Source organism: Scyliorhinus canicula, chromosome 18 (assembly GCF_902713615.1).
Source record: "Scyliorhinus canicula chromosome 18, sScyCan1.1, whole genome shotgun sequence".
In the NCBI taxonomy this organism is placed as follows: Eukaryota; Metazoa; Chordata; class Chondrichthyes; order Carcharhiniformes; family Scyliorhinidae; genus Scyliorhinus; species Scyliorhinus canicula.
The window spans coordinates 131,437,147-131,452,951 of NC_052163.1; the positions used below are offsets into that span (position 1 = coordinate 131,437,147).

General features: G+C 47.0%; 1 protein-coding gene across 1 annotated transcript in view; it reads left to right on the plus strand.

The window, feature by feature from the left end:
- Nucleotides 1-15,805, plus strand: part of LOC119952965 (casein kinase I-like) — a 144,184-nt gene that overhangs the window by 596 nt on the left and 127,783 nt on the right. The gene's annotated exons all lie outside the window — the stretch shown is intronic.

Genomic DNA, 15,805 nt, shown 5'->3' on the forward strand with positions numbered 1-15,805 from the left:
GTGTATCTGCTGTGTGTGGGTGGGTGTATCTGCTGTGTGTGGGTGGGTGTATCTGCTGTGTGTGGGTGGGTGTATCTGCTGTGTGTGTGTGGGTGTATCTGCTGTGTGTGTGTGTGTGGGGGTGTATCTGCTGTGTGTGTGTGTGGGGGTGTATCTGCTGTGTGTGGGTGGGTGTATCTGCTGTGTGTGTGTGTGGGTGTATCTGCTGTGTGGGTGGGTGTATCTGCTGTGTGTGTGTGGGTGTATCTGCTGTGTGGGTGGGTGTATCTGCTGTGTGTGTGTGGGTGTATCTGCTGTGTGTGTGTGGGTGTATCTGCTGTGTGTGTGTGGGTGTATCTGCTGTGTGTGTGTGGGTGTATCTGCTGTGTGTGTGGGTGGGTGTATCTGCTGTGTGTGGGTGGGTGTATCTGCTGTGTGTGTGTGGGTGTATCTGCTGTGTGTGTGTGGGTGTATCTGCTGTGTGTGGGTGGGTGTATCTGCTGTGTGTGGGTGGGTGTATCTGCTGTGTGTGGGTGGGTGTATCTGCTGTGTGTGTGTGGGTGTATCTGCTGTGTGTGTGTGTGTGGGGGTGTATCTGCTGTGTGTGTGTGGGTGTATCTGCTGTGTGTGTGGGTGTATCTGCTGTGTGTGTGTGGGTGTATCTGCTGTGTGTGTGGGTGTATCTGCTGTGTGTGTGGGTGTATCTGCTGTGTGTGTGTGTGGGGGTGTATCTGCTGTGTGTGGGTGGGTGTATCTGCTGTGTGTGTGTGGGTGTATCTGCTGTGTGGGTGGGTGTATCTGCTGTGTGTGTGTGGGTGTATCTGCTGTGTGGGTGGGTGTATCTGCTGTGTGTGTGTGGGTGTATCTGCTGTGTGTGTGTGGGTGTATCTGCTGTGTGTGTGTGGGTGTATCTGCTGTGTGTGTGTGGGTGTATCTGCTGTGTGTGGGTGGGTGTATCTGCTGTGTGTGGGTGGGTGTATCTGCTGTGTGTGGGTGGGTGTATCTGCTGTGTGTGGGTGGGTGTATCTGCTGTGTGTGGGTGGGTGTATCTGCTGTGTGTGGGTGGGTGTATCTGCTGTGTGTGGGTGGGTGTATCTGCTGTGTGTGGGTGGGTGTATCTGCTGTGTGTGTGTGGGTTTATCTGCTGTGTGTGTGTGGGTGTATCTGCTGTGTGTGTGGGGGTGTATCTGCTGTGTGTGTGTGGGTGTATCTGCTGTGTGTGTGGGTGTATCTGCTGTGTGTGTGTGGGTGTATCTGCTGTGTGTGGGTGTATCTGCTGTGTGTGTGGGTGTATCTGCTGTGTGTGTGTGTGGGGGTGTATCTGCTGTGTGTGGGTGGGTGTATCTGCTGTGTGTGTGTGGGTGTATCTGCTGTGTGGGTGGGTGTATCTGCTGTGTGTGTGTGGGTGTATCTGCTGTGTGTGGGTGGGTGTATCTGCTGTGTGTGTGTGGGTGTATCTGCTGTGTGTGGGTGGGTGTATCTGCTGTGTGTGGGTGGGTGTATCTGCTGTGTGTGGGTGGGTGTATCTGCTGTGTGTGTGTGGGTGTATCTGCTGTGTGTGGGTGGGTGTATCTGCTGTGTGTGGGTGGGTGTATCTGCTGTGTGTGGGTGGGTGTATCTGCTGTGTGTGGGTGGGTGTATCTGCTGTGTGTGGGTGGGTGTATCTGCTGTGTGTGGGTGGGTGTATCTGCTGTGTGTGTGGGGGGGTGTATCTGCTGTGTGTGTGGGTGGGTGTATCTGCTGTGTGGGTGGGTGTATCTGCTGTGTGGGTGGGTGTATCTGCTGTGTGGGTGGGTGTATCTGCTGTGTGGGTGGGTGTATCTGCTGTGTGTGTGGGTGTATCTGCTGTGTGTGGGTGGGTGTATCTGCTGTGTGTGGGTGGGTGTATCTGCTGTGTGTGGGTGGGTGTATCTGCTGTGTGTGTGTGGGGGTGTATCTGCTGTGTGTGTGTGGGTGTATCTGCTGTGTGGGTGGGTGTATCTGCTGTGTGTGTGGGTGTATCTGCTGTGTGTGGGTGGGTGTATCTGCTGTGTGTGGGTGGGTGTATCTGCTGTGTGTGGGTGGGTGTATCTGCTGTGTGTGTGTGTGGGTGTATCTGCTGTGTGTGGGTGGGTGTATCTGCTGTGTGTGGGTGGGTGTATCTGCTGTGTGGGTGGGTGTATCTGCTGTGTGGGTGGGTGTATCTGCTGTGTGGGTGGGTGTATCTGCTGTGTGTGGGTGTATCTGCTGTGTGTGTGGGGGTGTATCTGCTGTGTGTGTGTGGGTGTATCTGCTGTGTGTGTGTGTGGGTGTATCTGCTGTGTGTGTGGGTGTATCTGCTGTGTGTGTGGGTGTATCTGCTGTGTGTGGGTGTATCTGCTGTGTGTGTGGGGGTGTATCTGCTGTGTGTGTGGGGGTGTATCTGCTGTGTGTGTGGGGGGGTGTATCTGCTGTGTGTGTGGGGGGGTGTATCTGCTGTGTGTGTGTGGGTGTATCTGCTGTGTGTGTGGAGGGTGTATCTGCTGTGTGTGTGGGTGTATCTGCTGTGTATGTGGGGGTGTATCTGCTGTGTGTGTGGGGGTGTATCTGCTGTGTGTGTGGGGGTGTATCTGCTGTGTGTGTGGGTATATCTGCTGTGTGTGTCGGGGTGTATCTGCTGTGTGTGTAGGGGTGCATCTGCAGTGTGTGTATCTGCTGTGTGTGGGTGTATCTGCCGTGTGTGGGTGGGTGTATCTGCCGTGTGTGTGTGGGGGTGTATCTGCTGTGTATGTGTGTGGGGGTGTATCTGCTGTGTGTGTGGGGGTGTATCTGCTGTGTGTGTGGGGGTGTATCTGCTGTGTGTGTGTGAGGGTGTATCTGCTGTGTGTGTGTGTGGGGGTGTATCTGCTGTGTGTGTGGGTGGGTGTATCTGCTGTGTGGGTGGGTGTATCTGCTGTGTGTGGGTGTATCTGCTGTGTGTGGGTGTATCTGCTGTGTGTGGGTGTATCTGCTGTGTGTGGGTGGGTGTATCTGCTGTGTGTGGGTGGGTGTATCTGCTGTGTGTGGGTGGGTGTATCTGCTGTGTGTGGGTGGGTGTATCTGCTGTGTGTGGGTGGGTGTATCTGCTGTGTGTGTGGGTGTATTTACTGTGTGTGGGTGGGTGTATCTGCCGTGTATGGGTGTATCTGCCGTGTGTGGGTGGGTATATCTGCTGTGTGTGTGGGGGTGTATCTGCTGTGTGTAGGGGTGCATCTGCTGTGTGTATCTGCTGTGTGTGGGTGTATCTGCTGTGTGTGGGTGTATCTGCTGTGTGTGTGTGTGGGGGTGTATCTGCTGTGTGTAGGGGTGCATCTGCTGCGTGTGTATCTGCTGTGTGTGTGTGTGGGGGTGTATCTGCTGTGTGTGTGTGTGGGTGTATCTGCTGTGTGTGTGTGGGTGTATCTGCTGTGTGTGTGGGGGTGTATCTGCTGTGTGTGTGGGTGTATCTGCTGTGTGTGTGGGTGTATCTGCTGTGTGTGTGGGTGTATCTGCTGTGTGTGTGGGTGTATCTGCTGTGTGTGTGGGTGTATCTGCTGTGTGTGTGGGTGTATCTGCTGTGTGTGTAGGGGTGTATCTGCCGTGTGTGGGTGGGTGTATCTGCCGTGTGTGTGTGGGTGTATCTGCTGTGTGTGTGGGTGTATCTGCTGTGTGTGTGGGTGTATCTGCTGTGTGTGTGTGGGTGTATCTGCTGTGTGGGTGGGTGTATCTGCTGTGTGTGGGGGTGTATCTGCTGTGTGGGTGTGTGTATCTGCCGTGTGTGGGTGGGTGTATCTGCTGTGTGTGTGGGGGTGTATCTGCTGTGTGTGTGGGGGTGTATCTGCTGTGTGGGTGTATCTGCCGTGTGGGCGTATCTGGTGTGTGTGTGGGCGTATCTGGTGTGTGTGTGGGCGTATCTGGTTGTGTGTGTGGGCGTATCTGGTGTGTGTGTGTGTGGGCGTATCTGGTGTGTGTGTGTGTGTGGGCGTATCTGGTGTGTGTGTGTGTGGGCGTATCTGGTGTGTGTGTGTGGGCGTATCTGGTGTGTGTGTGTGGGCGTATCGTGTGTGTGTGTGTGTGGGTGGGCGTATCTGGTGTGTGGGCGTATCTGGTGTGTGTGTGTGTGGACGTATCGTGTGTGTGTGTGGGTGGGCGTATCTGGTGTGTGTGTGTGTGTGGGTGGGCGTATCTGGTGTGTGCGTGTGTGGGCGTATCTGGTGTGTGCGTGTGTGGGCGTATCTGGTGTGTGTGTGGGCATCTGCTGGGTGGCCTTGCCCGCCATGTGGACGGCTGCCCCTATTAGACCTGGGACAATCTGCACCACGATCCGCACCAGCTTTCACTTGTGTTTCAGCTGCTGCTGCTTTTAGTTGAGGCTGTGAGGCCTGACACCATCTACTGCAGGAATTGGCTGTTAGATCCAACTAAAGACACAGCTAGTGCTTGGGAAATTTTAAGTCTGGATCTATTAAATATTTAGTGTGTTTAATAGGACATGGATGCAAGAAGACACCAGGGATGGGGAACAGCATGTATAGGAGAGATTGAATTCCGCCCTTGTTGGCCGGTGGATGAAATATTCAACATTTTAGGATGTCACATCTTAAGTTCCATTTTCTTCTTCACCCAACCCTTCCTCAAGTTCTTGCCAATCAGAAATAAAATGATACCTTCACTAACAGAGAAATGTCCATGGTTCCTTATGGATGATGGCTAAGTACCTATTCTCCTCCTTGGTATAGTAACATGAATAACGTGTTGAAACCTTCCATATTTATTGGATTTGTTTATTGTCACATGTACCGGGGTACAGTGAAACGTATTGTTCTGCATGTAGCTCAGACAGATCATTCCATACATGAAAATAAAATACATAATAGGGCAAACATAAAATACACTGTCAATACATACGCACAGACATTGGGTGAAGCATGCAGAAGTGTGGTACTACTCAGCAGAGAAGATGTGTGAAGAGCTCAGATCAGTCCAATAAGAGGGTCATTCAGGAGTCTGGTAACAGCGGGGAAGAAGCTGCTTTTGAGTCTGTTCGTGCGTGTTCTCAGACTTTTGTGTCTCCTGCCCGATGGAAGAAGTTGGAAGAGTGAATAAGCCGGGTAGGTGGGGTCTTTGATATTGCTGCCCGCTTTCCCCCGGCAGCGGGAAGTGTAGATGGAGTCAGTGGATGGGAGGCAGGTTCATGTGATGGTCTGGGCTGTGTTCACGACTCTGAAGTTCCTTGCGGTCCTGGGCCGAGCAGTTGCCATACCCAGGCTGTGATGCAGCCCGATAGGATGCTTTCTATGGTGCATCTGTAAAAGTTGGTAAGAATCAATGTGGACATGTCGAATTGCCTTAGTTTTCTGAGGAAGTATAGGCGCTGTTGGGCTTTCTTGATCGTAGCGTCGACGTGGGTGGACCAGGACAGATTGTTGGTGATGTGCACACCTAGGAATTTGAAGCTGTCAATCATCTCCACCTCAACACCATTGATGTAGACAGGGATGTGTACAGTACATTGCTTCATGAAGTCAATAGCGAACTCTTTAGTTTTGCTGGCATTGAAGGAGCAATTGTTGATCTTGCCCCACTCCACTAGATAAAAGAAAATTACTGTGGATGCTGAAATCTGGAACCAAAGAGAAAATCTTTGCAGGTCTGGTGGCATCTGTAGGGAGATAAAAGAGCTAATATTTCGAGTCCAGGTGATCCTTTGTCAAAGCCCCATTGTTGTTTGAGATCTGGCCCACTACAGTCATGTCGTCAGCAAACGTGTAGATGGGGTTGGAGCCAAATTTTGCTCCTCAGTCGTGCGTGTATAGGGAATATAGTAGGGAGCCTTGCCGGGTCCCGGTATTGAGGATTACCATGGAGGAGGTGGTGTTCTTTATCCTTACTGATTGTGGTCTATGGGTCAGGAAGTCGAGGATCATGCAGAGTTTTAGAGCTTTGATATGTGTTTGGCTGGGATTATGGTGTTGAAGGCGGAGCTCTTGAGGCATGGACAGGGTGGATGTGGAGTACCTGTACCCCTCAGTCACAGGGGGACTAGAGATCAAGGTGAGGGACAGGAGATTTCAGAGGGATTTGAGGAAAAATCTTTTTACCCAGAGTGTGGAGACGATCTGGAATGCACTGCCTGGGAGGGTGGTAGAGGTGGGATGCCTCACATCCTTTAAAAAGGCTCGTCGTAACATTCAAGGCTATGGGCTTTGTGCTGGTGAATGGGATTAGGTAGGTAGGTCAACTATTTTTCAGGTATTGGTGCAGACTCGATGGGCCGAAGGGCCTCTTCTGCACTCTGTGATTCTGCGATTCTAACAATGAAACCACCCAGGCTTGCAGTCAGGCCGACTTCAGAAGATACAGTTCCAAAACATAAGCATTTTAAACCTCACAACTGTAGCAGAATGTAAATCAAATTAATTTTATATTTTACCAGGACTCCTATTCTGCAATCGGTAAACAATCTAATGGGAGCTGCAGCTTCACACACCAGCAGTTTTATCTGCTTTAGTTCTGTGATATTTTGCCATACAGCTCAAATTGATTTTAGTGAAAGATGGCCTTTGGAAAGGCTGGCTATTCACATAAGGAGCATTGTTGTCATTGTCCAAAAAAATAACCTTAATAAGTGAGAAATTTCTCACCGAAGGATCTTCTTTAAAATTTCAAAATTGTTTGCAGGGTGGCAATTATCAGAGAAGACATGTGTCTGGGCACCTTTCCCCGATATGTTCAGTGATGTGCAATTGTTATGGCCAAAACATGCTAATAGTGAGTGAGTAAAAGGTTACATGACCTTTTACAAAGGGTACAAAGACCTTGAGCTTTGACAAAGAGTCATCGGACTCGAAACATTAGCACTTTTCACTCCCTACAGATGCTGCCAGACCTGCTGAGATTTTCCAGCATTTTTTCTTCGGGTACATGACCGTTGCATTGCCTGACGAGCAACTTTGTTTTATTTATTTAAATGCACTGAACGTACATTACCTTTTTATGATTAATGCATGTTTTGGAACCCAAATTGATTTATAGCAGTAGAGACGTGCTAGTGCCATATCCTGGAAAGCTATTTTTAATGCTACAGATGTACGGGAAGATGCTTGACACAGATGTATCCTACTATGTATGTAAATTGAAGTGAGGGAGAGAGGAAAGGAGCAAATTAAATCCTATAAGACACCGGGAAGTATGTTTCACAGTTGCCCCGCTGCTGTGAAAAACTGAAATGTTGCACTTCCATTTTAAAATTTACCTTTGAGAATTTGCTCAGCAAATGTTCTGCTGCCATATGGGATCCTGGACACATTTCAGTTTCTATTATGGTCAAACAACGATATTTCAGATGAGCATCATGTAGAAAGGATCAAACCTTGGGAAATATTTGCACTGATTTTGTTTTGCTGCTGTATGACTCTAGCATATTTAATGACCAATGTTTGTAATGTATCTAAATAAGTTGTAGAGCATCAATAAAGGCGGAATTCTCCCATGCTTCCTGTTGGCAGGTGGAATGGTGGATGGGAAACAGGTGGGAATTTGGTGGGAGGCACTAAATGCTGGCGTGAATTTCCCATGGGATCTTCCACTAATGACCTCATGACGACTTGGGTGACCTGTTGGTGGACGCTGTGAAAGTGATTTGCATCCCACTAATGGGATGGTGATGTAGGCCCGTCTGGATTGCCCCCCCCCCCATTCCCGATTCGCTGCGAAGCCTGTGGGAAGACACACCGGACCGATGTGAGACACAAGTAAAAGAGCATGGTGTACAGATGTGGAGATTCAGCTGAACAATGCCTTGGGCTGCCTCTGGAGTTTGGTATGGAGAGTGCTGGCAACCCTGGATCCTAAACACCTCAGCATTGGGGGAGGGAAGACATCTACAGGTGAACCTTTCAGATTCGGTGTCCTGAAGGAGGTCATCTTCCTGTCTCGGAGTGCTCCTGGTGATCCATCTTCATTTTCAGCTGGTCCATCTTTCTTCAATAGTGGATCAGGGATGCTGGACACCTTGTTGATATGGCACCGTTACGATGGCAGACTAGACACCTTCAGACCTGCCTCACCTCAAAATATGACACAAAATAGCTGGTTGCATAATTAAAGTGTTGGAGCCGGAAGATACAACATGTTTTCCCACTGGCCTCCGCAGCGGTAAACCATCAACGTTCCTGCCCCAGCCATGGGACTTAGAATTCAATCCCATATCGCTAGTTTGGCTCTAGGAACTGGTTGTGGGGAGTGGAATAACCTCATGTATCCAGAACTTCGAAACTAACAGTCCATTGTGCAGTTTAAAAAGTCAGTTCTAACTCCTTTGTGGCCGCACTATTTTATGGGTGTCCTTTCTTCTATCTTTTCCTGTACAGATGTTAAATAGCTTGCTTGACAATTTGGATGTGTTACAAATTGACTGCTCTTCTCTTCCAACATTGCCCGCTAAATGCACCTTGGTGTGTCTCGGAGTATATTCCAACATTGGACTAACTGCTCCAAGATATAGACCTATCTCTGCCATGTTTGAACAAAGAGCAAAGAAAGGTACAGCACAGGAACAGGCCCTTCGGTCCTCCAAGCCCGTGCCGACCATGCTGCCCGACTAAACTACAATCTTCTACACTACCTGGGTCCGTATCCCTCTACTCCCATCCTATTCATGTATTTATCAAAATGCCCCTTAAATGTCACTATCGTCCCTGCTTCCACCACCCCCTCCGGCAGCAAATTTGTTTGAATACTAATGCAAAATTACATTATGGCATGAATTGGTTTTGTAGCAGCTTGAAATTTCTGACCTTTGATATGACAGGAATCCACGTACTTTGTAAGAACTTTTTTATTATAAATTTTTTGTACTTGGGCTTGTCATCCCATTAAAAAAAATAAAACCGAAAGGTGTAAATTGCTTAATTCTCAGCACTCCCTCTTAATGGCTGGAATAAAATCCCAGTGATTTAATGCATTGAAAACAGAGAGAAAAGAGGACAGGCACCTTCCTACAAAGCAGAAGAATGGTCACCAGCAACTATTTAGTTGTATGGATGGAGATGAAATATAAGAAACTGTGATGCCTTTGTAATGAAGTAAATTTTGTTTTTGAGAGAGTGATGACCTCTAAATCTTTTTTCTCATTTGTTCTTGAGATGTGAGCATCACTGTGTAGGGCAGCATTTATTTCCCATTCCTAATTGCCCTTGGACAAGTGGTTGTGAACTAATTTGGACTGCAATCTACATGTAAGTGGCAGTGAAGAAATGATGTCAAGGTGACATGTAATGTGGAGGCAAACTAGGAGGTGGTGATATATCCAAGCATCTGCTGCTCATGTTCTTCTAGGATGTAAACATCACAGTTTTGGAAGGTAATTTTGAAGGAACCATGGCAATTTGCTGCGGTGCCACCGTGTGTCAGCGGCGCCGCCGTGTGTCAGCGGCGCCGCCGTGTGTCAGCGGCGCCGCCGCCTTTCCTGTTGATTCCCTTCTTTATTTTCGCCATTATCATTTTGATCCATGGATGCTTTGGACATGTATCTTTAAGTCACGCAGGGGAAGTAAAGAATTCAAAAGTCACAACATAGTACACCAAACCAGCCTTCGGACAGCAGAACTCAGACATTTCAGCACCAGAGACATCAGTGGGACTCTGTTCGATAGGTTCTCTGGTGGCCAGACTTAGCAATAGGCCGTATTCTGCCCGGTAACAGGCATTGATTGGATCCTGCCTGAGTGGGATAGTTTACAGAGAGCCAGAGGAAACGGTTGGGAGTATTGGACATACAGAGGGAAGGACCTGTTCTATCTCTCCACCTTGCGTTTTCTCCAAAAAAAGCTGCTGTGTTTCTGAAACTGAAGAGACCGGAATGAATGTAAGGGGAAAACCATTACTGGAAATAAAGAACCGACGTTGAACAAAGTTTCTTCGGATTCGTGAAGGGTATTGCCTCACAAATTTGATTGAATTCTTTGAGGAGGTAACTAAGTGTGTAGATGAAGGTAGAGCAGTTGATGTCGTATACATGGATTTTAGTAAGGCATTTTATAAGGTTCCCCATGGTCGGCTCATGAAGAAAGTAAGGAGGTGTGGGATAGAGGGAAATTTGGCTAATTGGATAAGTAACTGGCTATCACATAGAAGACAGAGGGTGGTGGTGGATGGAAAATTTTCTGAATGGAGACCAGTTACCAGCGGTGTACCACAGGGATCAGTGCTGGGTCCTCTGCTATTTGTGATTTTTATCAATGACATGGAGGAGGGGGGCTGAAGGGTGCGTCAGTAAATTTGCTGATGACACCAAGATTGGTGGAGTAGTGGATGAGGTGGAGGGCTGTTGTAGGCTGCAAAGAGACATTGATAGGATGCAGAGCTGGGCCGAAAAATGGCAGATGGAGTTTAACCCTGATAAGTGCGAGGTGATTCATTTTGGTAGGAAAAATTTGAATGTGGATTACAGGGTCAACGGCAGGATTCTGAGGAATGTGAAGGAACAGAGAGATCTTGGGGTTCATGTCCACAGATCTCTGAAGGTGCCACTCAAGTGGATAGAGCCGTGAAGAAGGCTTATAGTGTGTTAGCGTTTATTAACAGGGGGCTTGAGTTTAAGAGCCGCGGGGTTATGCTGCAACTATACATGACCCTGGTGAGACCACATTTGGAGTATTGTGTGCAGTTTTGGTCACTTCATTATAGGAAGGATGTGGAAGCATTGGAAAGGGTGCAAAGGAGATTTACCAGGATGCTGCCTGGTTTGCAGGATAGGTCTTATGAGGAAAGGTTGAGGGAGCTAGGGCTTTTCTCTTTGGAGCGGAGGAGGATGAGAGGTGACTTAATAGAGGTTTATAAGATGATGAGGGGGATAGATAGAGTGGATGTTCAGAGACTATTTCCTCGGGTGGATGTAGCTGTTACAAGGGGGCATAACTATAAGATTCAGGGTGGGAGATATAGGAGGGATGTCCGAGGTAGGTTCTTTACTCGGAGAGTGGTTAGGGTGTGGAACGGACTGCCTGCTGCGATAGTGGAGTCGGACACTTTCGGAACTTTCAAGCGGTTATTGGATAGGCACATGGAGCACACCAGAATGACAGGGAGTGGGATAGCTTGATCTTGGTTTCGGACAATGCTCGGCACAACATCGAGGGCCGAAGGGCCTGTTCTGTGCTGTACTGTTCTATGTTCCATGTTCTATCTTTTTACTTTTATTATCATTACACCCTTCTTCTGCCCTCTGTGTTTGTCTTGTGTGTGTAATTGGAGGGTGGTGTGTTTGTCTGGTGTTTGTATATATGGAGGGTGGTGTGTTTGGTTGGTGTGTGTGTATATGGAGGGTGGTGTGTTTGTCTGGTGTGTGTGTATATGGAGGGTGGTGTGTTTGGTTGGTGTATGTGTATATGGGGGGTGGTGTGTTTGGTTGGTGTGTGTGTATATGGAGGGTGGTGTGTTTGTCTGGTGTGTGTGTATATGGGGGGTGGTGTGTTTGGTTGGTGTGTGTGTATATGGAGGGTGGTGTGTTTGTCTGGTGTGTGTATATGGAGGGTGGCGTGTTTGTCTGGTGTGTGTGTATATGGAGGGTGATGTGTTTGTCTGGTGTTTGTGTATATGGAGGGTGGTGTGTTTGGTGTGTGTGTATATGGAGGGTGGTGTTTTTGTCTGTTGTGTGTGTATATGGAGGGTGGTGTGTTTGTCTGGTGTTTGTGTATATGGAGGGTGGTGTGTTTGTCTGTTGTGTGTGTATATGGCGGGTGGTGTGTTTGGTTGGTGTGTGTGTGTATATGGAGGGTGATGTGTTTGTCTGGTGTGTGTGTATATGGAGGGTGGTGTGTTTGGTGTGTGTGTATATGGAGGGTGGTGTGTTTGGTTGGTGTGTGTGTATATGGGGGGTGGTGTGTTTGGTTGGTGTGTGTGTATATGGAGGGTGGTGTGTTTGTCTGGTGTGTGTATATGGAGGGTGGCGTGTTTGTCTGGTGTGTGTGTATATGGAGGGTGATGTGTTTGTCTGGTGTTTGTGTATATGGAGGCTGATGTGTTTGTCTGGTGTTTGTGTATATGGAGGGTGATGTGTTTGTCTGGTGTTTGTGTATATGGAGGGTGGTGTGTTTGGTGTGTGTGTATATGGAGGGTGGTGTTTTTGTCTGTTGTGTGTGTATATGGAGGGTGGTGTGTTTGTCTGGTGTTTGTGTATATGGAGGGTGGTGTGTTTGTCTGTTGTGTGTGTGTATATGGAGGGTGATGTGTTTGTCTGGTGTGTGTGTATATGGAGGGTGGTGTGTTTGTCTGTTGTGTGTGTATATGGCGGGTGGTGTGTTTGTCTGTTGTGTGTGTATATGGAGGGTGGTGTGTTTGTCTGGTGTTTGTATATATGGAGGGTGGTGTGTTTGTCTGGTGTGTGTGTATATGGAGGGTGGTGTGTTTGTCTGTTGTGTGTTTGTATAGAAGGTGGGACAAGTTTAAGTGGGGGGTAAGGAATTAGATAATTCACCTGTTGCATTTGCTCATATTTAATAATTGTTATTAGTAAAGCTAATTGTTTAAATTTACAAACCTGGTGACTGTAGTTATTGGGCAGCCAAGTACCAAAGACTTTGGGTGTTCTAAGAAATTAATTTCAATTGTGTTGCAACTCCGGGTCAAGTGGGGCTGAAATTGATCACGCACGAGCCCAGGGGGTCATAACAGTATATAGTTCCAAAATATTTAAGCAAGCTTGTTTCTAATTTATAGCATAAATATTTCCAAACTCTCGCTGCATAGCTTGTATGTCCCTTGACTCATTGGGTGTATGTGTTTTTTGGTCGACATAGTTCCAGACCAGACTATAAGGCTCCTTACTGGACTCTTGGTTTGTCTGAATTAGTTGATCTTATCCAGACAATAGTGGAAACCCAAAATACGAATTGGGTTTGGGAGAAAAAAGCCACCCATGAATCCTGATTCTGTTTGTTGAATGTTTCCTTTCGGAAAGGTGCTTGTGCCTGAACATTAATGAGGCTACGAAGCTCGCTTGTCTGATCACTAATCTGTGTAAGTTCATTTGGTGTTGGAATGCAACTTGAACCAATAGATCCATACCTGTCCATGTATATATGTTGCCACTTTCAGTTCAAATCAGGAAAAGGGCATTATGTAAAAGACCAAACATGTACATGTTGAAGAATCTGAATTATTTGAAAACACAATTGGGGCTGACTATTACTGGAAGAAATGTATATTCAAAATTTTAATTGAAATATTTTATACTTCCAAGAAAATTATACATGAATCGCACATTAATTCTCAAAGTCTATCTTGCATGCAGCTGGAAGAATAAGTACATGTCTGTTTCTTTATACCAGCTCATTACACGTGGAGGAGTGAACCGCAGGCCCCTACAGAGAAAGAGTTCCTGAACAAAACAATTTTCTAGTGCCTGGTTCTGTTCAACACAAACATTTTTTTTTTGAGTAGCACAATTTACTTTCTATACAAAGATCTGTTTTGGGGCATGCCAATCATTTCCTATTACTTACAACATACAAAGAAAGTTAAAAGTGCTCATTGTACTCCCAAGTAAATGAGTGGTGTTAGTTGTTTTTCTTGGTCTGCTTAATTTGAAACTTTACATAATTTTTAGTTTGAGAGATGCAATTAACATTCCTTTAATGTTCCCAAGATCTTTAGATATACGACAGTCATCCATCCACCTGATGAATGTGGCTGAACCAGAGCTGACATTGTTGGCTCAGCATTGAGTGTATGCTGATGGATTTAACATGCTCCATGACCTCTGCATTGGTCACCTTGTTCTGCCAAGAGATGCTGAGGATATGTCTGAGGCAACAAGTGTTCAGCCCTATTTTCCTGCCTACCATATGTTGTTCAAGTCTCGCCACTATAGAGGAACACACTAGCGCCCTCTTACCCAGCTATCTGAGGAGAATAGTTTAATGTTTCCAGACTCTCCTCATCACTGAAGTCCTTCATCCATGGTAATAATAATAATATTCACTTATTTTCACAAGTAGGCTTCAATGAAGTTACTGTGAAAAGCCCCTAGTCGCCACATTCCGGCCCCTCTTTTCGGGGAGGCTGGTACGGGAATTTAACCCGTGCTGCTGGCTGTGTTCTGCATTACCAGCCAGCGATTTAGCTCACTGATCTAAACCAGCCCCTGGTTGGTAAACCTCCTGGATTCTTTCAAAGACCTTTGCACCTTTCCTGAAGTGTGGTGCTCAGAATTGTCACAGCTAAGGCCTAACTGCTGATTGATTTATTTAAAGTACCCAATTCTTTTTTTTTCCAATTAAGGGGCAATGTAGCGTGGCCAATTCACCTACCCTGCACATCTTTGGGTTGTGGGGGTGAGACCCACGCAGACTCGGGGAGAATGTGAAAACTCCACGCGGACAGTGACCCGGGGCCGGGATCGAACCCGGGTCCTCAGTGCCGTGAGGCAGCAGTGCGAACCACTGTGCCGCCCTAACTAACTGCTGATTTATAAAGTTCTAACAGGATTTCTTTCATTTAAAAATATTTGAACAAAGGCTAGCACGGTGGTGCAGTGATTAGCACAATCCAAAGATGTGCAGGGAAGGTGGATTGGCTACACTAAATGCCCCTAAATGGGAAAAAAAATTGGGTACTCAAAATTTATTTAAAAAAGGAAAAATAAATTGGAACAGTGTATATAAACAAAGTAAGCCATATGCTTTGTTAAACAACTTATCAACTTGCACTGTCACCTTTTAAGGATTTATGTACATGGCCTTCAATGTTTTTCTGCTCATCTACACTTTTGAAAAATGTGCAATTTATAATATATGATCTCTCCATATTGGTCCTCCAAAAGTGCATATTTTCCTGAAGCCTATCATTATTAATTTGCCAAACTTTGTATCTGCAAACAACTTAATCAGCTTCACCCAAGTCTAAGTTGGTCAGAAAAGAGTAATGGACCCAAAAAATTGGGGAGGGAATTTGCTAAACATATATCCACCATTCTGCTTCCTGTCACTGTGCCAATTTCATATCTATACCACTTAATTCCCTGGGCTTCCAGCTTGTGACAAATGCCTTGCAAACGTCCACATATACATCGCCTGCACTACTTTGAACAATATTCTATGTTGCCTTGTCAAAGAATTTAATCAAGTTAGACAGACATACTTTATTAGCAAATCCATGCCTGCTCTCTTTAATTTAACCCATGCCTTTGTCCCTGATGTTGATTTTCAGGAACTTACCCTCCCTGATGTTTGTTTAGCTGACTGGGCTGTAGATTCTGTCTTTATCCCTTTCCACTTTGTTAAACCTTCTTTTCTTGGACAGTCCCTCAGCATTGAGGATGACTTGTTACCACTCCGGGGAGGTGGGTTCTGTGGCAGCTGAAAAGTCCAATCCTCGATCCGCAGACTCTGCCACAGGTTTGGCAGGGGGTGCATGATGAGGTGGGTGGCTGGAACGCTCTGCATTCTGCGCTCTCCTTCCACTGTTTACGATTTCCCTCCATGTGCTTCACCCTGTGACGCTCGAGGTGATTGGCGCCTTTGTGGATGCTTTTCCTCCGATTCCCACATGTCGATGGGGATATTGCATTAATTCGGGAGGCTTTCAAAGTGTCCTTGTAGCATTTCCTCTGCCCTCCTGGTGATCGCTTGCCCTTGCAGAGCTCGGTGTAGAGCACTTGTTTTGGGACCTTTGTGTCGGGCATGGCGGGCAACATGGCCCGTCCATTGCAGCTGGCCGAGTGTGACCAGTGCTTCAATACTGGGGATATTGGCCTGGGGGAGGATTCTCACGTTGGTGCGCCTACCTGCCAGTGGATTTGCAGGACTTTGCAGAGGGAGCGTTGGTGATATCTCTCCAAGGATTTGAG